Source organism: Schistocerca nitens, chromosome 7 (genome assembly GCF_023898315.1).
Source record: "Schistocerca nitens isolate TAMUIC-IGC-003100 chromosome 7, iqSchNite1.1, whole genome shotgun sequence".
In the NCBI taxonomy this organism is placed as follows: domain Eukaryota; kingdom Metazoa; phylum Arthropoda; class Insecta; order Orthoptera; family Acrididae; genus Schistocerca; species Schistocerca nitens.
Window position 1 is genome coordinate 65,673,089 of NC_064620.1, and position 25,192 is coordinate 65,698,280.

Consider the following 25,192-nt stretch of genomic DNA (forward strand, 5'->3'; position numbering starts at 1 on the left):
CATTTAAAAAAAACGTAGGTTTGTGTGAAAAAACATACTTCCGTGCATTTTTGTATGGTTTGTATTAACCAATTACACTAGCCCCTCTCCTCACGTTCGGTCTGTGGAATCGGTTAATCAGTATTTGATGTTTACGAAATATATCCAGCGGTAACGTTAGGTGACTCACACTGTATAACTTCTCTTTTCCGAATTTGCAAAACCAATAACCATGTAATATTTGTCAAACTCGAACTACTAGTTTGTCCCCTCCTGATTGTTGCATCTTCATTTTTCAGTAGTAAAAGTAAAATAATGATTTAGTGTTGCATTATTCTTCTGACTTTCATTGAATAAAATAATTATTTCTGAATGTCAATTAACTTCTGTTGCATATACGTGAAATAAAGGAAGGGCTACCATGCACCAATAGCTGACTGATATGTAATGTAAAAAAATGTGGAACAGAACATTATTTATACTATCTTTTGCGGCCTTGTTCTTTCTCTAGCGGAAGTACACACATTCACACACAGACACCCAGGTGCACATGCCCCTGGGCACTGAGAGTGGTTGTCTTTTGTTTATTTTACAAATTATTCTATTCAGGCATTTCCATTGCATTTATTACAGATATGGGAGTGTGAACATCCTGTTTGAACAGTAGCTAGGCATATACTACCAGCTTTACATAAATTCTTATCTTCTTTCTTAATTACCACATGTCTGTGCCGCCCAGAGGGCTCACGGTTCTTTCGTGAGTTCCTGCATTGTGCGCACGGGGCCCCGAGCTTTTGCTTCCCTGGCTGCATTTCATTCACCCTGCCCTCCCTCCCTATCCTCGCTCCTTTCCCGTTGTCCCCTTCTTCCCCTGTCTTGGTGTTCTGATTTATATTGACCTGACTATCCTCTTGGTTCCCTGTATTGCTTGCAATTTTGTTCCTTCTGCCTGTGCTTTCATCTTTTTTGGCATTTAGGTCCCCACTTGAGGTTTGACGTCCACTTCAAAATTTTCTGTTTTTGGTGTGAGCCATTTGGGAGAGAACTCTGTCCCTAGCGTCTACGGTGTGGATTCCTCTCCCCCCTTCCGTTCCTGCTATAGCCCCCCCCCCCTCCCCCTCCACCCTGCTAGGTCACCAGCATGTTAGCCAGAACGTGTTGTGGGGCCGTTAAGTACCCAACTGGCTGAGCCCCCTGATAACACAGGGATCTTACTAGTGATACCTGAGCTGTTCCCTCTCCATATATGCCAAGCAGTGATTGCTTGTCTTTCTGGAGCATTGGAACTCCCAGCAATGGCCTCTGCGCCAGGTGGCCCTTGCTGTGGCAGGGTGGGTCCCATAAGGAGGCCCCCTGATGTGAGTGGGTGGTATCAGGGCGGATGCTTGGTGCATGAAACATATCAAGCTGCAAAAATCTGGCTATTCTCAAATGGCCGTCTCTTCAAATGGTGAAGGATCATTGAATTCTGCTTCGTATGACCCAGCAGCCTTCCCTTCCCTTCCCTTCCCTTCCCTTCCCTTCCCTGGCTACACCACGGGAGGAGGGGCAGGCTCACCGTCTTGAGAGGAAACACTTTCCCCGTTACCTTGGATGGATGGTGACACATTTGCTGCTACAAAGGCATTGTTTTTTTGTGGAGAATATCAGGGACAAGTTTGGTGAAGTGGAGTCTCTCAGTAAGATGCGGTCGGGCTCCCTGTTTATCAGAGCTTCTTCTACTACTCAATCTGTAGCTCTTCATGTTTGTGATCGCCTTGGCAATGTCCCAATGTCTCTTACACCTCACTAATCTCTGTGATCATCTTGGCAATGTCCCAATGTCTCTTACACCTCACTAATCTCTGAATGTGGTTCAGGGGGTGATTTTTCATAGGGACCTCATCCTGCAAACTGATCAGGAACCCCAGGCTAATCTGGAGTGACATGGTATTCATTTTGTTCGACATGTGCAGAAGATTCGTAAAGACAACCGCAGCAATACACACGTCTTCATTCTGTCTTTTGAGGCGGATACCCTCCCAGAGAAGGTCAAGGTTATGTGCTTCAGATGTGTCGTGAAGCCGTACATCCCACCACCCGTGAGGTGGCAAGTCTTCTTGTCCAGACTGTATACCAATTAGGTTCCTTTCGGAGTATGCTGATGCATTAGCTCCGTACTTAACAATCGTATACAACCGTTCGCTCAATGAAAGAACTGTACCCAAAGACTGGAAAGTTGCACAGGTCACACCAGTATTCAAGAACGGTAGTAGGAGTAATCCACCAAATTACAGGCCCCTATTGTTAACGTCGATATGCAGCAGGATTTTAAAACATATATTGTGTTCAAAGATTATGAATTACCTCGAAGGAAACTGTCTATTGACACACTGTCAACATAGGTTTAGAAAACATTGTTCCTGTGAAACACAACTAGCTCTTTATTCACATGAAATGTTGAGTGCTATTGACAAGGGATTTCAGATCGATTCCGTATTTCTGGATTTCCGGAAGGCTTTTGACACTGTACCACACAAGCAGCTTGTAGTGAAATTGCATGCTTATGGAATATCGTCTCAGTTATGTGACTGGATTTGTGATTTCCTGTCAGAGAGGTCACAGTTCGTAGTAATTGACAGAAAGTCATAGAGTAAAACAGAAGTGATTTCTGGTGTTTCCCAAGGTGGTGTTATAGGCCCTTTGCTGTTCCTTATCTATGTAAACGATTTTGGAGACAATCTGAGCAGCCGTCTTCAGTTGTTTGCAGATGATGCTGTCATTTATCGACTAATAAAGTCATCAGAAGATCAAAACAAACTGCAAAACGATTTAGGAAAGGTATCTGAATGGTGTGAAAAGTGGCAGTTGACACTAAATAATGAAACGTGTGAGGTCATCCACATGAGTGCTAAAAGGAACGCGTTAAACTTCGGTTACATGATAAATCAGTCTAATCTAAAAGCCGTAAATTCAACTAAATACCTAGGTATTACAATTACGAACATCTTAAATTGGAAGGAAAACATAGAAAATGTTATGGGGAAGGCTAACCAAAGACTGCGTTTTATTGGCAGGACACTTAGAAAATGTAACAGACCTACTAAGGAGACTGCCTACACTACACTTGTCCGTCCTCTTTTAGAATACTGCTGCGTGGTGTGGGGTTTTCACGGTGTGGGGTTTTTCATTGCGACGGGATCTTCTCTCGAAATTCCAATCACCAACTTTCTCCTCCGAATGCGAAAATATTTTGTTGACACCGACCTACATAGGGAGGAATGATCAGCATGATAAAATACGGGAAATCGGAGCTCGTACAGAAAGATACAGGTGTTCATTCTTCCCACGTGCTATACGAGATTGATTTTAACTGCAGAGCTAAAACGGCTTAGGTCTAACCCGCCACTGCCCACGCCGAAACTAGGTTTATTGTGCGGTATCGCTCCCTGTATATCTAGTAAAGCCAACCAGTGCCCTTAAATAGTGCAAGGAGTCCCTCTACCAGTTTTTTGTTAGACACAATTTCTTCAGGTCTAGTTGTCCCGAAGATTCTGTATCTTTTACTCTCCAATGACATGCATTCAAAGATTAGGTATGATGCAGTTTCTTCACCCTCATCACAGATCCTACATTTAGGGTCCTCTTCCATTATACCCATTGTGTGTAGGTGTTTTTTGAACTTCCCATGGCCATCCATCAGTCCAGTCATGAGTTTAATCTCTTTCCTGTTCAATCCCAGGATTACTGAGCTTCTTTTAAAACATGTTTTTGTTTATGGACCTTGGTTCAATATCCTACATGCTGTTTCCTAAGCCAGTTCCATTGTTCTAATTTGATCATAGCCTTGGTGATAGTCAGGACAGGTTCCTGTCCAATAAATGGAGTTGTTGCCCCCATCCTAGCCAATCTATCGGCTTGTTCATTGCCATAGATCCCTGAATGGCCAGAGACCCACACTAGGTACACCCTATTGCTTCCCCCTAGCTCCACCAGAGCCCTGTGGCAATCTGCAACAATCTTAGATCTTGTTGCAGGAGCTGCCAATGATTTCAGGGCTGCTTGGCTGTCTGAATAGATGTAGATGCTACGGTCATTGTAGAATACAGAGGCCAGTTTCCCTAGAGAGATACTGCTCTCCAGTCTTGGCTGAACCCTGTACAACTCTGCCCCAATGCCTTGATCTGTTTTCGATCCATCGGTGAACCAAACAATGTCCCCCGTACAGTGTCGAACTGTTTTCTCCCACTGCTCCCTACTTCCAACTATTATGTTGTAAGGCTTGTCGAAGCAGTTTGGAGTTATTATATAGTCAGCGGGCATTTCCCCAGCCATACCTATATTTACCTCACTCGCTATGTCAGTGTGTGATTCTGGATATCCAAATGAGACCCAGTTTTGGCCAGTTTTAAGTCTGTATGCCCTAGCTGCTGCCTCCATCTTAACCCAAAGGTGAAGTGGAGGTATATCCAGTCTTCTTCCATTCCAGCGGTTGGTGTGCTGCTAAGTCCGCCCGCTATGGCCAAGCAGGCCAATCTCTGCACCTTAGCAAGCTCTTTAGCAGCAACCCACTGTTCTACCTTCTTCCACCACACTACGGCACCATAGTAAATCACAGGTCTAACCACTGTGGTGTATATCCAGTGCATAACGCTGGGGCTTAGGCTTTTGCCACAAGCCCTCCTAGTACTCACTGAAGTGCTTTTTGCCTTGGAGCGTATACTCTCCCTAGATATGTCACTGTCCCCTTCACAGGTAGAGTTTCATCAAAGAGCTGTAGATTCCAACTTTCATGCTGAATATGTCTCTTCATAAATGGCACCACAACAGTCTTCTTAGGATTAACTCTCAGATCCTGCTTAATGCACCATTTTTGCACAATGTCCAGCCCTCCTTGTGCCATATTCCTGACTGTCAGTGAATTTGCCAAGTATTACTATGACAAGGTCATCTGCGTATCCTTGGCAGAAACATTGTCTGGAATTTAGTTCCTCAGTGAATTCGTTCACCACTAGATTCCACAATAGAGGAGACAAAACTCCTCCTTGTGGGCAGCCTCTAGTGGTCGTAATTACTATCTTTTCATTCATCATGGTAGCCTCTACCTTCCTTCCACTAAGCATGGCTCTGGTCCAGCTACATATAGTGGTCCCCAGATCATGCACCTCTGCTGCCCGTACCATGGAATCGAAGGTCGTGTTACTAAAGGCCCTCTCGATATCCAGGAAGATGCAGAGGGCTATTTCTTGGAAGTGAAGTGCTTTTTCCACCTTCCCGACGAGTTGGTGGAGAGCTGTTTCACATTATTTACCTAGTTGTAATGTGTTGGTTCAGGTGTAGAGGGACCCTACATAGCCTCCTCTCCCCAATGTATACATTAACCAGTTTTTCCAATGTTTTGAGAATGGAGGACAGACTGATTGGTCTCATATCCTTGGCCTTGATATGATGAATTCTCCCTGGCTTTGGAATGAAGACAACCTTCACTGCCCTCCAAACATTGGGAATGATTCCTACTGCTAAGCTACCCCTAAATAGCCTGCATAGGATTTTTATAAGCTTTCCTCCTGCCTGTTGCAGGAGAGCTGGAAAAATTCCATCTGGGCCAGGTGACTTGGACGGCTGGAATGTTCCCACCGCCCACTGGATTTTATTGAAGTTCACACACTCCTTGGCCGATTTGTCTGAGAACCGTTGTCTCTCTGGGGTCACATACTGGTCTGTGTTATCCAGCAGAGCATATTGAGGAAAGTGAGTTTTGAGCAGCAATTCCAGCGTCTCATGTGCTATCTTTGTATATTCGCCATCCTCCTTCCTCAACATACCTCCTGGATTACTTGGTACTCTAGTGAGAATCTTGTGAAGTCTGGCTTGTGCAGCCGTGCCTTCCACTTCCTCACAGAATGCCTTCCAGGATGCCTCTTTTGCTTGTCTTATTGCAAGATTGTAACTGACAAGGGCCTCACGATATTCAGCCCATTGTCCTTTGCGTCTTGCAATATTAAACAGTCTCTGTACCTGTTTTCTTTGTGTTTCCAATTTGTTATTCCACCAAGGAACACTCCTATGTGTGCACTTCCTGGTGATTGTGCAGTTGTCCTGATATGAGGTCACTATGGCAGACGTAACAGCATCTGCTACTTCCTCAAATTCTACTGGCTTCCTTATTGTGGTTTTAATTTCCGATAATCCTAAGTCAAGGTCCCTCCTATATGTCTCCCAGTCTGTTTTCCTGGGATTTCTATAAGTCGTGGTCTGTCTGATTCCCATTTCGACCTCGAATTTAATGTACATGTGGTCCGATGAGGATGTCTCCAACACCACATGCCATTGTTTGACATAGCTAACCATCATCATGGAACCAAATGTTATGTCAGTTACTTCTTCCCTTCTGCTATTCCTGAATGTAGGTTCATTGCCCCTATTCAGGACCTCTAAGTTGTTAGCTAAGTGGAATTCAAGAAGGTACTCACCTCTACTGTTGGTGTCCTTGCTGCCCCACACTAGGTTGTGGGCATTGGCGTCGCACCCCACCAGCAGTTGGTCACCTTGCCGATGCCAAGTCTCTACCAGTCTCCTCACCTCCAAGAGAGGGGGAGAACTGTCTTCGTAAGCAAGGTATGCTGAGGCCAAGACAATTTCCCTCGTGATACCTTCCTCACATTGCTGCATTTTGATGGTCACTAAGTCCCTAGAGCAGAAATCCATCATTGGCATGAAACAAATGCCGTTTCTAACATAGATGCATGTTCTGGAGTTTCTTAGATTTCTAGCATAGATCAGCTTATCTCCAGTGCCTCCGAGGCCCGATACACCCCCTTTGTATAAAGGGCCATGTCCACTTCCTGTCTCCCCAGGCAGCAGCTCAGATCAGCAGAGGCCCCTTTACTGTGATGCATATCAATCTGCAGCACCTCCAGGCTCCGTCTTACTGCCATCTTTGAGGTCTTTGAGAACCCTGACGGTGACCTGCGAGAACCCTAAAAACAGTTTCAGGTCCTGCTCCCTCATCGCCTTCAGGGACTTCTCACCAACCTCCACCACCAGGGTTCGTCCTTCTGGAGCAACCTTCTGGTTAATCACTCTCCAGTCTGCTGTCGGGACTTTTGGGTTCTGGGCCCCTATTTTTCCGAACAGAGTCTTGGGAGAGACTTCCTTAAGGATCTTGGGTACCCATAATGATATCTTTGCAATCTTACGAAGCTCTGTTGCCGTTTTAACCAGCAGCTTCGCATCTTCCCACGGGGATATCATGTGCACCTTGGCCTTGAGCCATTCTACTGTGTGCACCCCCTCACAGACAAAAATGAGTGCACCACGATCTATATAGATCCTCCTGAAGTTGGGACCTGGGCCAGTGTCCCCCCCAATCTTTTAAAAGAGGGCCATCTGTACTAGTTCCTCCTCCTGCGAGGTAATTGCCACCAGTGGATAACCTTCCTGGATAACTACCATCCTAAAAACAGAGACTGCAGTACTATAGGTCTGTTTCCCTATTTCTTGCCTAAGTTTTTTCTGGACTCGCTTATCCAGGGAGGAGGGAGTCTTTGATTCCTCCCTTATCCGCTTACTACCTGTATTTGACGTTGTGGGGGTCTGCGTGTCCCCTTCGACCTGAGCCAGTTTTTTCCTGGTGGTCTTGGGTTCCAGTCTCTTTACTTCCCTCCATTCGTGTTTAGAAAGCCATTCTTTCCTTCCTTTTCCCTCTGTTCCCTGAGTAGCTTCCTCCTTTGGGCCCCATACAAGCCTTTGATCTTAATCTGGTCTGGCTTCTCGGCTACAGTTCCCTCTTCTGACCCTGATTCAGTAGTGGAAATGCCTTCCATCGGTTCAGTCCCCGATGTTTGGGTATCTGAGGTCTCAATTTGCCTCTCAGTGTTTTTTTTTTTTTTTTTTTTTTTTTTTTTGTAGTCGTGTCCATGTTGGACCCACAATATTTGAGGATCTAGAAGTTCCACACCACGAATACCCTGCGCGGTGTAAGGCTAATTACTCAGGGAGGTCGCCCAGTATCCCTGAGGCTCTGTTTGCCACACATCTTCCCATGCGCCACACACCCCTCAGCACGGATCGCATCACACCTTGGGTTGGGTCAGGGAATAGGGTAGGACTATGAGTGGATAGGGAAGAGGGGACGTTGTGGAACACTCTTAGTCTGATCCATCGGCTGAGGCCTTTCCGGCAGTAGGTCCTCTACCTTCGGCATAGCCCTCAGCTTCCTGCGAATACGCAATTCTCTCCACCCGCACGGACAGTGCTTCGTCAAGGTGGTGTTCCCCGGAGAGGAGACATACTAGATTGGAATAATAGAGATTTGTGAAGGTGGTTCGATGAACCCTCTGCCAGGCACTTGAATGTGATTTGCAGAGTATCCATGTAGATGCAGATGCTGATGTAGGTGTTTTCGGTGATAGCATTCTGGGCATATGTCTTTCCACTGTACAGCAGGCCATCTGTGTAGTGACTGTGGACACCCACTTCATGAGGGAAGGCCCTGTATTCCACCACCTGAGTGTGTCAGTTGTCATGATCACCACTCCCCTCGTTCACCAGATTGCCCGGCTTACAACAGACAAAAGAAGATCCAAGAGTACAAGTCCCTGGATTGCCTGTCTTATACTGAGGCTTGTCAAAAAAAATGAGAGATTACATCCAGTGTCACTTTCTTCAACTTTTGCCGCTGTTACATCCTATCCCCTTCCTCCCTCTTCGTTACCCAAGCCCCGTCCCCTCTCTCCTCCCCCTCCCCTGCTGGTAATGGGGTTCCCCCCTACCCCCCTTCCTGGGACTCCTCTCCCCAGCGTCTCCCAGGCCGGTAGCTTCCTCGCACAACTCGGCCACAAAACGCACCATCTGTGCATCCCAAGGTTGCTCACTCTCTTTCAGTTTTGGATCTCACAGACACCTGCACTCCCTCTGTGCCCTGCCCTCCTCCACCTCTGAAAGAGAATGAGAAGACACTTAAGTCCCAAGACTGTGTCTGACATCTCATTTATGGATGTCACACCATCGTTGTCAGTGACAACCACTGAAAGAATGACATGACCACCTCTCGGCCTCTTTATGTCTAACCTGGAAACTCACCACACGATCATGCAGTGGAATTGCAATGGATACTGTTGTCACCTATCGGAAATACAATGTCTTGTTTCCTCCTGTTCTGTATTCCACCTTGCTCTTCGAGAAATGCACTTCCGTGATTGCCACTCTTCAGCATTTCATGGTTATCGGGCATTCTGACAGAACTGTGCCAGCCCCGGGGTAGCATCTGCCGGGGTCTGTGCTTTGGTTTGCTCCGATGTCATTAGTGACTGGCTCACGCTTCATACCAAACTGGAATCAGTGGTGCTTAGAGTGCAGATGACTCTGGCAATCATTGTTTGCAATGTCTACCTCCCTTCAGGTAGGCCACTTCCTTATGTTGAACTGTCTACCTTAATACAGCAACACCTGTCGCTGTTTCTCCTTCTTGGGGACTTAAAATGCCCATCCCCACTGGGGGGGGAGTGCCACTCCAATGGGTAGAGGTATCCTAATTGACCAACTTGTTACAGATTTCGATTTTTGTCTCCTCAATGATGGTTCACCTACCCATTTCAGAGCCGCTCATGACACATTTACTGCTACCGATCTCACAATTTCCTCTCCTGCTATCATGGCTTCCCTACAATGATCATCCCATGATGATCTTTGTGACAGTGACCACTTTCTGATGATTCTATTGTTCTCCTCCTGCCACCAGGCAAATAGGCCCCCACGTTGGGCATCCTGCAGGGCTAATTGGCCTTTATATACGTCTGCTATGCACTTAGACACCTCCCTCTTGAATTGCATTGATGTGGTCATGCAAGATGTCTTTGTCACCATTCTTCATGCTGCTGGAACTGCTGACCCCCTAGCCACAGGTCCCCCTCGTTGTCGACCGGTACCACGGTGGAATGGGGGTGTACCAATTGCTGTCCAGGACCACTGACGGGCTCTGCAGCGATATAAGATATAAATATATATGACGGTAAGACCACACAAGAAGGTCCCGGTCGGGGCACACATTTTCAACATGTCCCCAGTGAAGTATATCAATGCCTGTTTGCAGCTAGGGTGTCTATTTAATTAGCATTTCATTTAAGGGGCTCCGGAAAGGCTCAAAATCATGAAAAGTTCAATTTTTACTTTTTTGCGTTTTCTGAATCTGCAGACTATTACCTTTTAATAGATATATAATTAATTCAATTCCGAAGACTACAACTATTTTTAAATTTTTTTTCAAATGTGTTCTACATGGGCGTGACCCACTGTGGCGCTGTTAAACTGCTGTCAAATGGTGTTATTATTAACGTCCGTGTTCATCAGGTACATTTTAGTGATGTGAGATAAAGTATGTGTTGTGGCTAACCTGTGATGGTTCAATATATATCGCTGGTGTGATTGTCGATTGTTTCATGGTTATTTACTCTGTCGTTATCTCGAAAATATTCGTAATTAATTCTGTTTCTTGAGTCTCTGTTTCGTTGAAGTATAATAATGAGTAAAAGTAAAGTTATTAGAAATCCTCTGAAGGCTTTTAAGAAAAGGAGAAATGTTGGAAAGCCAAGGTATTTAGAAATATGGGAATGAAGATAGGTTCTAACATGGTACGAGCGTTGCTTGCTTTAGACAAGGAACGCCTTCGGGCTGCAGACAGGGCTGTAAAGAGTCTAGAAATACAAGCAAGAGTAAATAGGAGGAGGAACAAGAGGAAGCTGGAGGAGGAGTTTGCAGAGGATGAAGATAATCCATCCTATGGACCTGGAATGCACTAAAAAGTTAATCCAATCTTTGTCGCTCGATTCCCAAAACTTTTATTTTCTCATACTAATTACATGTTTTCTAAGGATCTTCCAAACATATTTGTTTCAAACTTTCAGTAAATGTTACACAGTACCTTCTGCATAATTTAACACAGCCTTTTTCCAAAAAAACTGTATATTTTTGAATATATAAATAAAAAATTGCAAAAAAATGTTGTGAATTTTCATTACAATTGAAAAAAAAAATCATCTTTAATAACTGAACTAAAATTTTGTAAAATCCCTGAGTTAAGTTGTAGCTCATATTCCAATAAATAATCTGTAAAAAGTTCAACTTCCTACCTCAAATACTTTGTGAGGAAAGATGTAATTTATAAGCGTTATTTTAACATTGCAAGTATAGGGCGTTCCGGAGCCCTCCTCGCTTTTAAGCATCTCTGTGCTAAGGCTCATTACCTTACTAAGCAGAGTTTCCTCCCTGGGGATGTATGACTCTTCATCACAGGTGTGGTACAAGCTCTGTAGCCTTCTGGGCTGCCAGCGACAGTCAACTGTCCTGGGTCTTAACCTCCAAGATGTTCTGTGCACTAATCCATTGGTCCTTGCAGATCACGCCGTGATACACTTTGTGACAGCTTTGACGTTCTCTTCCTATCGTGCTGTCTTTCTCAGGCAGAAATGCTAAATTGAACAGAACGCCCCCCCCCCCCCCCCCCCCCCGTTTCAGCTCACACCATGCTGAACCCTTCACTGAATGTAAATCCTTACAGACTCTTACCTCTTCACGTGACACTGCCCCAGGCCCAGATTCCATCCACAACCAGGGTCTTCAGCGGAATTTGGCTCATGGGTGCTTTCCTGTCCCAATGGCGATGGCGAGACAGTATATTTATCCCCGTCCTTAAGCCTGGAAAGAACCCAACATCTCTCGACAGCTACCACCTTAATAGCCTGATGAATGTATGTTGTCAACTGCTCGAGAGGATGGTTAGCTTCAGATTATATTGGGTACTCAGATTTCGAGGTCTTTTGACCCCGTATCACTGTGGCTTCCAAGAAGAACAGTCTCCAACTGACCATTTACTCAGTTTGGAAACAGCAATCCGAAAGGCTTTTACTAACCGCTGGCACCTTGTTGCGGACTTGCGTGACCTACATGAGGTATATGACATGCTTGGTGCCATCACATTTTAGTTACCCTTCATGACTGGAACTTGTGTGCCCCCTTTCGATTTTTATCTGTGAGTTTTTATCTCACTGGCTCGTTCGGGTTGGCACTTCACTCAGCACCCCTCATATTCAAGAGAACAGTATCCCACAGGTTTCTGTGTTAAATGTCACACTCTTCCTTATAGCCATTGTTGGGGTTGTAACCTCTGTTGGGCCTGTGGCTACACTGGCATTGTACATTGATTTTTGCACCTGGTGCAGCTCCCACTCAGTAGCATCTGCTGAGTGCCAGCTCCAAGGCACCATCCGATGGGCCTGTGTGTGGGCCATCTCCCATGGCTTACAGATTTCTCCCTCCAAAATGCGGGTTATGAATTTTTGTCGTCGACCCACAGTACACCCCAATCCAGAACTTTATTTAGGTGACCAACTCCTTGATGTTGTAGCACAGTCCCATTTCTTGGGCCTTATTTTTGATAAAAAATCTGATGTGGCTGCCCCATATTCACCACCTAGAGGCTTCATGCATGTGGAAGGTTATTGCTCTCCGCCTCCTCACCCACACATCTTGGGGTGCTGATCGTATGACTCTCCTCCATCTTTATTGTGCTATGGTCTTGTCCAAACTAGCTTACGGTAGTCTGGTTTATGGCTCAGCACCTCCATCCAATCTGCAAATACTCAACCCTTTTCACCATTGTGGGGTGCCTCTGGTTATTGGTGCCTTTCGCGCTAGTCTCGTTAACAGTCTCCTTGCAGAAGGGGATATACGATGGAGCTAACCCCTGGTTTCTTACGCATTCACCATTTGCCAATGCCCTCACCATCCCGCGTACCCTGTCCGCTTTGCAAACGAGTGATGTCCTCCTCCTGCTGACCGCCCATGTGTGGTATTGCCCTGTTGGGGTGTACATCTCCACTCACTGGAATGTGCCCCATGTATTTCCTTCGACCCCCACCCCCTTGGATGGTGCCTAGACCATGGATTAGGTCTGACATATCCAGGGTTCTAGGGCCTATGTCGTGCCTATGGTTTTCTGGTGTCATGTACGTGCCATCCTTGCAGATTTCCAGAGTGTCACCTTCTTCTAAGACAATAGGTAAGGTGGGATACACTTTCATGTCTCCTACCAGCTTAGAACACCAATTTTTACTGGGATAATGTAATGTGTTTACAGTAGAGCTTCTAGCCATTCACAGAGTCCTCCATTTTGTTTCTTAGGCCTCCCTCCAAAGTGTTTTAATTTGTACCGACTCAGTGAACAGCCTGCAGGCTATCGGCCAATGCTACTCTCTTCACCATTTGGTCGCTGCTGACTATGACCTCCTCTCTGCTCTTGGCCTTGCCGCCTGCTCAGTTGGCTTTCTCTGGGTCCCAAGTCATGTGGGCATCCCAGGGAATGAACTGGCTGATCGTTTGGCTAGAGATGCAGTTACTTGCCCCCCATTCCCTTTCATGATCCAACTGTGGATATTCTGATCTCTGTCAAATCTCTCTTTGCCCAAAAGTGGAAAGACATCTGGTGCACTACACAGCTACTGGCGGAAGTTAAGAGAACAAAATTAACATCCAACTCTCAAAATAACTGAGGCTTCTCAGTAACACTATTTTGTATATTGTACTCCTGTTTACAATAACTGCATTACAAAGTAATTGAGTTATGTGAAAAATCGTAAAAGTATTGATAAGGACAAAGTCCAAGGGCAGGAACCAATGAAACCGAATAAACTGCCCAGCAGATACTGTGAACGTGGTATGATGTTTATCGTTGCCCTGCCTGCAGATACACAGCGCCCATCCATCTCACGATACATGGTGCATAAATAAAACATCCAAACAATAGATTATCTAATAGATTATGAAAATAAACTCGGTTTAAAAAATGCCTGTGCAACGCATCTCTTCATGAAAGTGATATATTACACTACAGAAGCTACTTATGTATGACAGGATGGGAATTTGGGTCTAATGAGAAGCATGCCAGAATAGCCAAGGCAGTGAAGGTGACTGCTCATGCTAAGCAAGACATCTGGGTTTGATTTCCAGTCTACCACAAGTTTTCACTGTCATGTTTGGATTTATTTCAAACCTCGGATGTGGCTGATGTCATTGGTTTCTCTTAATTCATGTAATTAACAGCCATTGTTTCACATAGTGGTGTCTGTTCTGTTGGACATGTCTGACAGGAAACGCAGGCCACACATGCATACAGTCCCTGGCCAATTTATTAGACGCACTGCAGTTTCTAAGCAAATTTTGATTTATGTCTAACCAAATTTGTTTTTTTAATGCATAAATCGTGATAAAATGGTTCTGTAGTCTACTTCATAACTATGGTGATACAACAAATAAATAAAACATAGTATTTGTTGAAAATATTTAATTTCAATGATTACAACAAAAATTAAAATATTGTGAAAGTGGAAACATTAGCTTTAATATCTTGTGAGCCACCTTTTGCAGCTATGAGAGCCTTAATACAACATGGTGTGCTGTCAGTGCTGGACTGTACTGTGTTCTGCATTTGTGGATGATGATACCACACATGGATGATCTTCTCTAAGAGCTGTGTTTTTGTTGTGGTGACATCTTTTGCCACCTCTCTCTTCATTAGTTCCCATACTTTTTTTATGGAGTTCATGTTGGGACTATTACCTAACCAGTCTAACAGAGGGATATTTTGTTCCTTCAGAAAGTATTTCACTGACCTGGCTGTGTGACAGGGAGCTCCATCCTGCATAAAAATAAATGGTTCCCCATTCGGGAACGATTCTCTGAGCTGTCATAGTAATTGGTTTTGCAGGACTTCCTTATACTGATCTTGCCTCATTATGCCTTTAACCACGTAAAGATGTCCTGTACCCTTCCCACAGACGACAGGCCAAATCATCATCTTAGTTACATGTTTTACAATCTGAATAACACAGTCAGGATGAAATTTTTCTCATGTTCGATGGCACACGTACAGAGATTTGTTAGTTAAAATTTCAAATGTGCTTTCATCCCTGAAACATACCTTTAAAAATCAAGAAACATAATTAATATACTATGAATAAATGTACATAGGTTATATCATATCATAAATAATAATTTTAAAGTTAAATTACCGATCTCCAGAAGTCCACATCCTTATCACACCACTGTTTAGTCCACTCCAGATGCTGTGCTTTCATTGTGGCAGTTAACTTTGGTTTTCTAGTGGGTTGACAGGCCTTGAAATCAATATCCTTCAACTTTCTGCGAACACTGCGTTCAGATGCATTCACATTACCATCTTCCAGTTGAGATTTACCTGTTTCATTGTTGCAAATCTGTTTTCTTGGCAAATTCTGTTGACAAAACTTTCTAACCTTGGGATGAAAATTGGTTTTCTTCCACATTTAGTCTTTGTTCTGGGGCTCATTTCTTCAGCTGAATGAATTTTCTTTCTTATGCACCTCATGCTAGCTTCTGAAATTTCCAACCTTCGTGAAATTTCCTGATTGGAATACATTTTCATATTAACAAGGGCTTTGACCTCAACTTTTTTACGTGTTGAAATGTCCCCTCTTTTGCCAATTTTTAAAGGTCACAATTAGTAATATATGGCTGTTAAACAATCAATTGTGATGTCGATATTATGAAATTGATAATCAAAGCGAACGAAATATTACACCAGTTACACGCGAGAATGCCACTGAACATGTCCTTACGCTGTACTCTGCACATTGATACCTACAATAAGTCAACAATCCAATGTCACGTAGCAACAATAGGTACAAAATTCAACAGTGTAATAAGTGCCCTGAATAACTGTCATAAATTTTCCAATTAATCATATTAAATGTAGTTCTCAACATGTAATTATTACAAATAACATTAAAAATGTGCAGAGCATCTAATAATTTGGTCAGGGACTGTATGTGTATCTTCATTTCTGCAAATGATCTCACCCTCAATTTTAAAAAGACACCACATATTCAGTTCTGCACATCTCGGGAATACTACACCGATGAAAAGTGTAACACATGGTGAAGAAATAAACAACAGGTTGAAAACTTCAAAATACTGTGTCCATATTGATGATAATTAAACTGGAAAACAGCACGTGTTGTGACTCCTAAAACAACTTAGTTCAGCCACACTTGCCCTCAAGATCGTTGCATATCTTGGGGAGAGAAAAAATCAGTGAGTTGACATATTTTTGTTTATTTTCATTCAGTAACGTCGTATGGAATAACGTTTTGGGGTAACTCATTTTTAAGGAAGAAAGTCTTCGTTGCTCAAAAACATGCTCTGACAATAATATGTGGTGCTCACCCATGATCATCTTCTAGGTATCTGTTTAAGGAATTAGGCAGTTAGACTACTGCTTCATAGTGTGTTTATTCCTTCATGAAGTTTCTTGTAAATAATCCATTGGAGTTGAAAAGGAGCAATGATGTTCACAGTTACAATACCAGAAGGAAAAAGACATTCATTACTTTGCATTAAGATTGTCCTTAGTGCAAAAAGGGTTGCACAATGCCACAGCTAAAATTTTTCCTCAATTACCCAGTGATGTAAAATGTCTGAGAGACAGCAAAGTAACATTTTAAAATGAAATGAAAAATTTTCTCCTTGACAGGCCCTTTTCTGTAAAAGAATTTCTGTTACTGTAACATGTAAAAAATGGTGTGTAGAATTACTCACTCAGATCTGTAAATTAAGTAAAAAACAAAAACACTTGACAGTGATCTGCATGTAACCATATTTACAAAATAATTGTGATGTGAATATAAAATAACTTGTTCCCCATCATGATGCTTTATTAGTGCAAATGATTCATGGAACATGAAACTAACTAAAAAAAACTGACTTCCTTACCATTGCATTAATAAAATTTAAAATTTTATATTGGTTTTAACTGCACATGATGGGAGTTTAGTAATGACTTTTGTCGTTTCTTTCTTTTAAGGTGATAAATGTGGCTCTGCATTTCTGCGGTGTGGTTGTGACGGAAGAGGACTTTTCTTGCCATGATATGTAAACAGACATATGGATTGAAAAGTATTGTACTCCAATTCAGCAATAAGAAATGTGTGCATGCGATGACTTGCTGTATGTGGACAGTAATAAACAACAGTTTATGTATGTGTAAAACCAAAGAATAGTGGTAGTAGTGTATTGTCATTTCAATAACATTTAAGATTTTTGTTATTGTATGTAGAAAATAGAGAAGAGTGCAGAAGGTGCAGGGGCAGAAGGGGCGAAAGATAAATGCACACATTTAAATTTTAAAAAAGAATGTTTCTTATAAAGTAAACATCACACATTTCGGATTGATGTTGTACAATAATTTCTTGAAAGCATTATTCAGTGCTACAGTTGGTTTAAAATATAGTTGTATTTGTATTTATATTTATATTTGTCATAAAAAGACATTAAAATTATTTGTTTATACACCATGAATTAAGTGAATTTGGGGTGAACAGGAGAGGGTTTAGTTTCACTAGTATGTTTTCAGCTATCCCTGTCATTGTATATTGAATTATTAAAAAGCGCAGATTATTATTGAAATGAAATCTGAAACAAAACGTTACTAGTTTTGCCAGGCATTATCACCTACAAGATAACTTATTCTAATTTACAGTGTGTGTTTATTTGTCTGCATATTATTCCAACATCAGGAGTTTGTTGGGCCAGCTGATGGAGCTGGCCACTTTGTACTTAACAATCTTGTCAGTAGCTAAATGGGACAATCTTTCTTTGAGTCATAAATATAGCTATGTTATATGTACAAATGTGTTAATAATTTTATCTTTAATAATCATAAAGTAATAAGATGAAATTGTATGCGTTGAATTTAATTTCTTTTCACAACTTTATTTCTTCACATCGTGTGTTAAATGTTCCGCATGAGAGTGATTTGGATGAACATATTATTTTTAAGAATAATAAACAGTGAGTTTGATGTCTACAGTATGAAACTTGTGTGTACCTGAAAGTATTGTGTGCCTTTGCCACAATACGATTCGAGTGTTATGAACTCTTAAGAATTTTCATAAGCCTGTGAGGAAACAGTTAACCCACTACACTGTTTGTTTTATACTATTATTTTGGAATTTTATGATTTAAATGCCCTGCTGTTGTATCAGTTAAGATTGTTAATCTTTCACAACAAATGAAAATATATTTTTAAGACCTGTACTATATATAAAAACTTTAAAAGGCCTCAAGTATGGAATTTTGACTGAAGTCATTTTGGGATGTATAATGAAAGTATAAATACTGCCAGATTTTTTTTAGAAAAAGTGCTGAGGTTGTATAAGATGTTTTATTGCAATGCCCATCTGTATAGCAGAGGACGTCATTTTTCAAAGGCTTAATAGGGAAGATATCTAATTATTGTTTTGTACAAGAATTTTACATATATAAGCAGTAGGACTGCAAGTGTTTTTAATTAAAAGAGTCGTAAAATCTTTTGATGGTTTTGAAATTTTACAGAAAAATTATGAGATTCTTGAATAATCAGTAGAAATTTCAGATATCAGTAGTTACAAAACTGCTTTATAAAAGTGTGTTACATAGGAAACTGTTCTGCTGATGTTGAAATTATGCTGTATCTAATATCAATACTATCTAATGTTCTTACTAGACCATTATCTCTTTGATATGAAGTTAAATAATGAACTCGTGCAAAAACACCAGTCTAATCTTTTAGGAAAAAAGAAAATAAATATAATTTCATTGCATTGCTTGACCTGTAGCTTACTATGATTATAAGCTTGACCCCACCCCCCACCACACACACACACACACACACACACACACACACACACACCATATCCCAATGACACTTGTCATTACTGAGGCTTGACCACACTACTAGATTATATGTGCTACTCACTCCAAAGTGAGGAAGCTTCGGTAGCGGAATGTATCAGAAAAACAAAAATACTGTAGTTGTTCATAAAGTAAATGATACTCTAATGTTCTATCCATGGATTGTAAGTGAGAAGGCCATGAAGGATGTGGGAAAAAAAGTTCTATACATTTTTCGTGTACACATTACAGACTTGTTCAGATTATTAGACTGAAGACAATTTCTTGTGTATTTACCGTTATTTTATCTTTAAATAGTAATACATGACAACAGAGGCTATACTAACTTTCATTTATAATACGTTTCTTTCTTTGGAAGTTTTCTGCAGTTATACAACAACAATAGTTCTATGCAACATTGCTGCGCAGTTTTCTAAGAATGGCAGGTTCCCCCCATTTCCCTCCACCTGTGCAGGGTATGGTATCAGTCGAAACATAATTTTTTGACCTTAGAGATGTTGGAAGTATTTTCTTGTTTGTTATTATTTTATTTATTTATTTTATCATTTTAGTTACAGATAAATTCATTACCTTTGTGCATATGAGGCAGATTTGCACTTGTTCTTAACATTTTACCCAGAAAAATTATTGCTAGTGCCTCATTGCTTATCAATAAAGCAGGAAAACACAGCATGAATGCACTGGTGATTTTATTGTCAGTTGTCAGTGTGGGCAGTGCATGAACTAATTTGTTGGATTGGCTCGCTACGATGTAGGGGGGGTCATTCGTGCATAGTCGCCTTAAAGCTCAGACACTTATTACAGATTTGATCCTTAACCATTTTAAGTGGGCAAGTTAGTGATGACTGGATAAATCCCATAGGATTAATGATGGTGATGAAACCATTGAACTATGGCTTAAACCAAATAAATCTTTAGTGAATAATGTTCAAACATGTGAGTGGTGGCCTTGCATAAAGATAATGTACATGGTGCAAGCAGGACATCAGAACCAGAAACATGTGCTAAATGAAATTTTGTAACTGATGATTGATTCATCAAAATCAGCAACAAACGCTCAAAATTTCATAATACAGTTTCCCACTACCACTCACGACATTAGACTAAAGTTAATTATCTTCAGTAACTGTCACGAAAACATGCAACAGGTCAATCACACATGATTAAAATTTAAATTGCAGCAAATAATTACAGTTCACAGCTGCCTCAAATACCATGAACCAATATTAAAGTTCGTAAAGTTGCACAAAGTCAGTCACCAAAAATACAGTAAAATAGTCTTAAGTGTAGTGAAGGCACCAGTGTGTCTGTCACTTAAATTGTGAGGCCATCCTTAGTTCCTACAGGTGAGTGGCAGAACTGGTGAAGACTGCTGGCCTAGTTTGCAGCGTCCAAGCAATGCTCGCAATTTGCACCATCTTTCCCAGAGTTGTTGGGGTGCTTCAGTTTGGAGACAACTGGAGGGCCTTGACCAATGACTCCAATGGTTCTGTGTAGGTCTTGGTAAAGAGCAAAATCAGACTACATACAAAGTAAATACACTTGGACTTTCAAAATTTTAATAGTAAATTTTCAATGTATTCGTAACAATGTCCCTAGATTACTACCGTACAGGAAGCCTGTCACGCGAAAATTATTCCCAGAGGAAATTGTTCATTACAGGCAGAAAAGTATTGTCTATCGTGGTCAAAATTGAGTCACTCTGGGAAGTTACTTAGATGTGAGTAATAGGCCTAGGTGAACTCAATTATAGGATGTTTTTACTGACCACCTAATTCCATCGTGACAGCTTTAGAATACTTCAAAGAAAGTCTACCCACAGTAGTGCAGAAACATCCAGAGCATACAGTATTATTTGTAGGTGACTTTAACCAAGTAGACTATGACAACTATGGATTCATTGCAGCAGGTGGTACAGATAGACACACTTTCAAATTAGTTTTGAACACGGCTTTTCGAAAACCATCTCGAGCAGCTAATTCATGCGTAATTTTGTAGCATTTTTGTTTTACATGATGGTATTCTGGTTGTTATGGGTTTATTTATTAAGTGACATTTTTTATTTGTCTGTTACTATTTGAGTTAACATTTTGTCATGTGGAGAGAGTGAATGGAGCTGTGTAAGTTAGAAAATGGAGTGCCAAGCAGAGAAATTGGAACATTTTTTGCTGACCACCTAATAGTTTAGTTTGAGTTCAGTAGAGTGGTAACAGCAATGGAGGCCGACAGAAACACTTCTGCTGTGTATGGGGATAAAGCTGTTGGATAGACCACGGCAAGAAATGGTTTTCTCATTTTGAGGGGGATCATTTTGGCATTAGTGACTATCCATGTTCAAGAAGATCTTCGGGGTTTGATGATGATCATTTAAACTCATTAATTCACAATGATTCACATCAGTGTACTTGAGAACTGTCGAATGTTATGAACTGTGATCATTACACCATTGGGCAACAATTGCATGCAAGGGGGAAGGGTAAAAAATCAGATGTATGCTCTAAGCCAGAAGCGCTTTAAGCCAGAAGCACAAAAATCAGTGGGTTGCCATATGTGCATCTGTGATTGCTCGTCATCAATTGCCTCTCGAACAACACTGACAAATCCTATCCTGTATTGTTACTGGAAATGAGAAATTATGTATTTATGTTAATGTAAGGAAAAGAAAGGAATAGTTGAGCCCAAACAAAACAGCAGCATCCCGTACAAAGACTTGTGAACATCCACAAAAGATAATGTTATGCACCTAGTGGAGCAGCAACAGTGTGGTATACTAACTACTTCCCTGAGATGTAACCATCACTGCTGACATTTATTGTCAACAACTGAGATGTCTTGCAGATGCAGTGCAAGACCAGTCACCAGGAAGACTGCGTGAAGTGATGCTACTCCTTGATAACACGTGCCTGCATTCTGCTGGACTGACAAAAAACACTATACAGGAGCTGGTTGCAAAGTTGTTCTGCACCCACCTTGTTGACCTGATCTTGCACCCTAAGATGTTCACCTTTTCATCTCTCTATCGAAACCTTTGAGGACCTTTCCTTCTGGATGAAAAATGCTCCAAACATGGCTCAATGAGTTCTTTGCCTCAAAATCACGTTATTTCTACTGTTGCAGAATCAAAACATTACATCAGCATTGGTAGACTGTTTGTAAATAGTGAAGGAGAATATATTTTGGGGCACTAAAGTCTCTGTTGTGTGTATCTGTTGTGTTTATGAAATTTATAGAAAAATGGATGAAGTTATGCACCAACCTAATATTATAGACCTTGAAGCTACAAACAGACCTGACCATAAAACATGGTCAGAATAGAGACAAGGAATTGGTTATCAGATATCATTACAGTGAGGATGGTTACTAAAGTTAATAAATCCATCAAGAAGGCCAGCAGAATATTTTTGCTGTAAAGAGCAGATAAGTTGTTAGCATCCCACATAGAAAATGATCGGACTTCATTTAGTTCCAATATGAGATACGGACAGGAATTGTGGACAAATTTTAAATAGATTGTAAACCCTTCTCTGGAGAAGTATGTGCCGAGTAAGTGGGTTAAGGATGGAAAAGACCCAACATGGTTTAATAAGAAAATTTGGAAAATGCAGAAGAAGCAGAGACAGTATCACTCCCAGTTCAGAAAAGAGCACACAAATAAGGGCAGGTAAAAGTTACTAAAACAATTCATGCATCTGTCAAGAGACTGATGTGCAAAGTATACATCAACTTCCACTGTCACCTTAGCAAAAGATATTGCTGAGAACCCAAGAAAATTCTGATTCTACACAAAAATTGTTAAGCAGGTCGAAAGCTTCTATTCAATCACTCATTGCCCAGTTTGTTGTGGCAATAGAAACAGCAAAAGGAAAGGTGAAATTTTAAATTTCATGTTTAAGAAATCATTTACGCAGAAGCATCATACATATGTACTGTTGTTTGACAACCCCACAGACTGCTTTATGTAGGACATAGTAATAGTTATCGCTGGCATAGAGATGCTACTGAAAGAGTTGAAAAAAATTAGTCTCCAGGTCTGGATGGAATCCCAAATTGGTTTTGCAGACAGCACTCTGTTCTTTGCCTTTGGCCTAGCTTACATTTATCAAAAATCTCTAGCCCAGCGTAAAGTCTCAGGCAACTGGAAAAAAGTGCAGATGGCTCCTCTATTTAAGAAGATTGAAAGTGTGGACCCACATAATTACAACCCAATGTCCTTAACATCTGTCTTGTGCAGAATTCTTGAACTTATTCTGAGTTTGAATGTAATAAATTTCCTTGAGGCCGAAAAGATTCTGTTTACAAATCAATAAAGATATAGAAACTATCGCTTGTGCAAAGCAGCTTGCCCTTTTGTCATGTGTGTCCTGAGAACCATGGATGAAGGGCAGATTCCATATTCTTAGATTTCTGGAAAGTGTTTGACACAGTGCCCCACTGCAGGCTACTAATGAAGGTCCAAGTATACAGTTTGGTTTCCCAGATATGCAAGTGGCATATCTTGTAGTCGAATTTTTTTTATTTTGTGAACCTGTTATGTAGTTAATCTCTCTTTGATATTCCTGAAGGAACAATACCTGTCGCATTAATTAGCAATGCAGTAACCTGCTTTCCATAGGGAATGCTAATGCTCAATGATCCATAGGCCAGACAAACCTGTGGTTCCTAAAGAGTGGCAGCAGCCTTTTCAGTAGTTGCAGGGGTAACAGCCTGGATGATTGACTGATCTGGCCTTGTAATATTAACCAAAATGGCCTTGCTGTGCTGGTACTTTGAACGGCTGAAAGCAAGGGGGAGCTAAAGCCATAATTTTTTCCGAGGGCATGCAGCTTTACTGTATGGTTAAATGATTTTATTTATCCATTTACATATCAAGTTCCGTAGGACCAAATTGAGGAGCAAATCTCCAAGGTCATGGAACGTGTCAGCAAATGAAATTACAACATAAAAGTAATAACAGATAAAAATAACATGTTTATGAACCTGAAAAAAGTCAATCCATAAGTTTAAGTAAACGCAATCAACAATTCAAGAAGAATTTTTCAAGAAACTCCTCGACAGAATAGAGGGAGTGACCCATGAGGAAACTCTTCAGTTTTGATTTGAAAGTGTGTGGATTACTGCTAAGATATTTGGATTTGTGTGGTAGCTTATTGAAGATGGATGCAGCAATTTACTGCACAACTTTCTGCACAAGAGTTAAGCAAGTCCAATCCAAATGCAGATTTGATTTCTGCCAAGAATTAACTGAGTGAAAGCTGCTTATTCTTGGGAATAAGCTAATATTGTTAACAAGAAATAACAGTAAGGAATATATATATTGAGAGGCCAATGTCAAAATACCCAGACTCGTGAACAAGGGTCGACAAGAGGTTAATGAACCTACACCACTTACCGTCCGAACCGCCCGTTTGAGCCAAAAATATCCTTTTAGAATGGGAAGAGTTACCCCAAAATATAATACCATATGACATAAGTGAATAAAAATAAGCAAAGTAGACTACTTTTCGTGTTGAACGATCACTCACTTCAGTTACCATTCGAATAGCAAAAAATTGCAGCATTAAGTCTGAACAAGATCCTGAATGTGGGCATTCCATGACAGTTTACTATCTACCTGAACACCTAGTAATTTGAACTGTTCAGTTTCACTAATCATATGCCCATTCTGTGAAATTAAAACGTCATGTTTTGTTGAATTGTATGTTAGAAACTGTAAAAACTGAGTCTTACTTTGATTTAGCAGTAGTTTATTTTCTACAAGCCATGAACTTAGATCATAAACTGCACTATTTGAAACCGAGCCAATGTTGTACGCAACATCCTTTACTACCAAGCTAGTGTCGTCAGCAAACAGAAATATTTTAGAGTTATTCGTAATACTACAGGGTGTATCATTTATATAAATAAGGAACAGGAGTGGCCTCAACACTAATCCCTGGGGCACAACCCACTTCAACGTACCCCACTCAGATCCCACATCACAGCCATTCTCAACATTGTGAATAATGACCTTTTGCTGTCTGTTGCTAAAATAAGAGGTGAACCAATTGTGGACTACTACTCGTATTCCGTAATGGTCCTACATCTGGAGCAATATTTTGTGATCATCACAATCAAACGCCTTCTTTAAATCAAAAAATATGTCTATCGATTGAAACTTTTTGTTTACCCATCCAGTACCTCGTAGAGAAAAGAGAATATGGCATTTTCAGTTGTTAAACGACTTCCAAAGCCGAACTGTACATTTTATAGCAAATCATGTGATATAAAATGATCAATTGTTCTTGCATACACAGCCTTTACAATAACTTTAGCAAACACTGGTGGCATAGAAATAGGTCTAAAATTCTCTACATTATCCCTTTCCCCCTTTCCATAAAGCGGATTTACTACTGAGTACTTTACTCGCTCAGGAAACTGACCATTCCTAAAGGAAAAATTACAAATATGGCTAAATACTGGGCTAACATGTACA

At 41.2% G+C, this 25,192-nt stretch overlaps 1 protein-coding gene across 5 annotated transcripts in view; it reads left to right on the top strand.

Moving 5' to 3' along the window:
* The window catches only part of LOC126194815 (uncharacterized), a 363,667-nt gene extending 345,937 nt beyond the window's left edge, over positions 1-17,730 (top strand). For all 5 annotated transcript variants that reach the window (XM_049933141.1, XM_049933142.1, XM_049933138.1 and 2 more), the window contains one exon: positions 16,853-17,730. The gene's annotated coding sequence lies outside the window, so the exon portion shown is untranslated. The remainder of the gene's footprint in view (positions 1-16,852) is intronic.
* Positions 17,731-25,192: the final 7,462 nt, after the last annotated feature.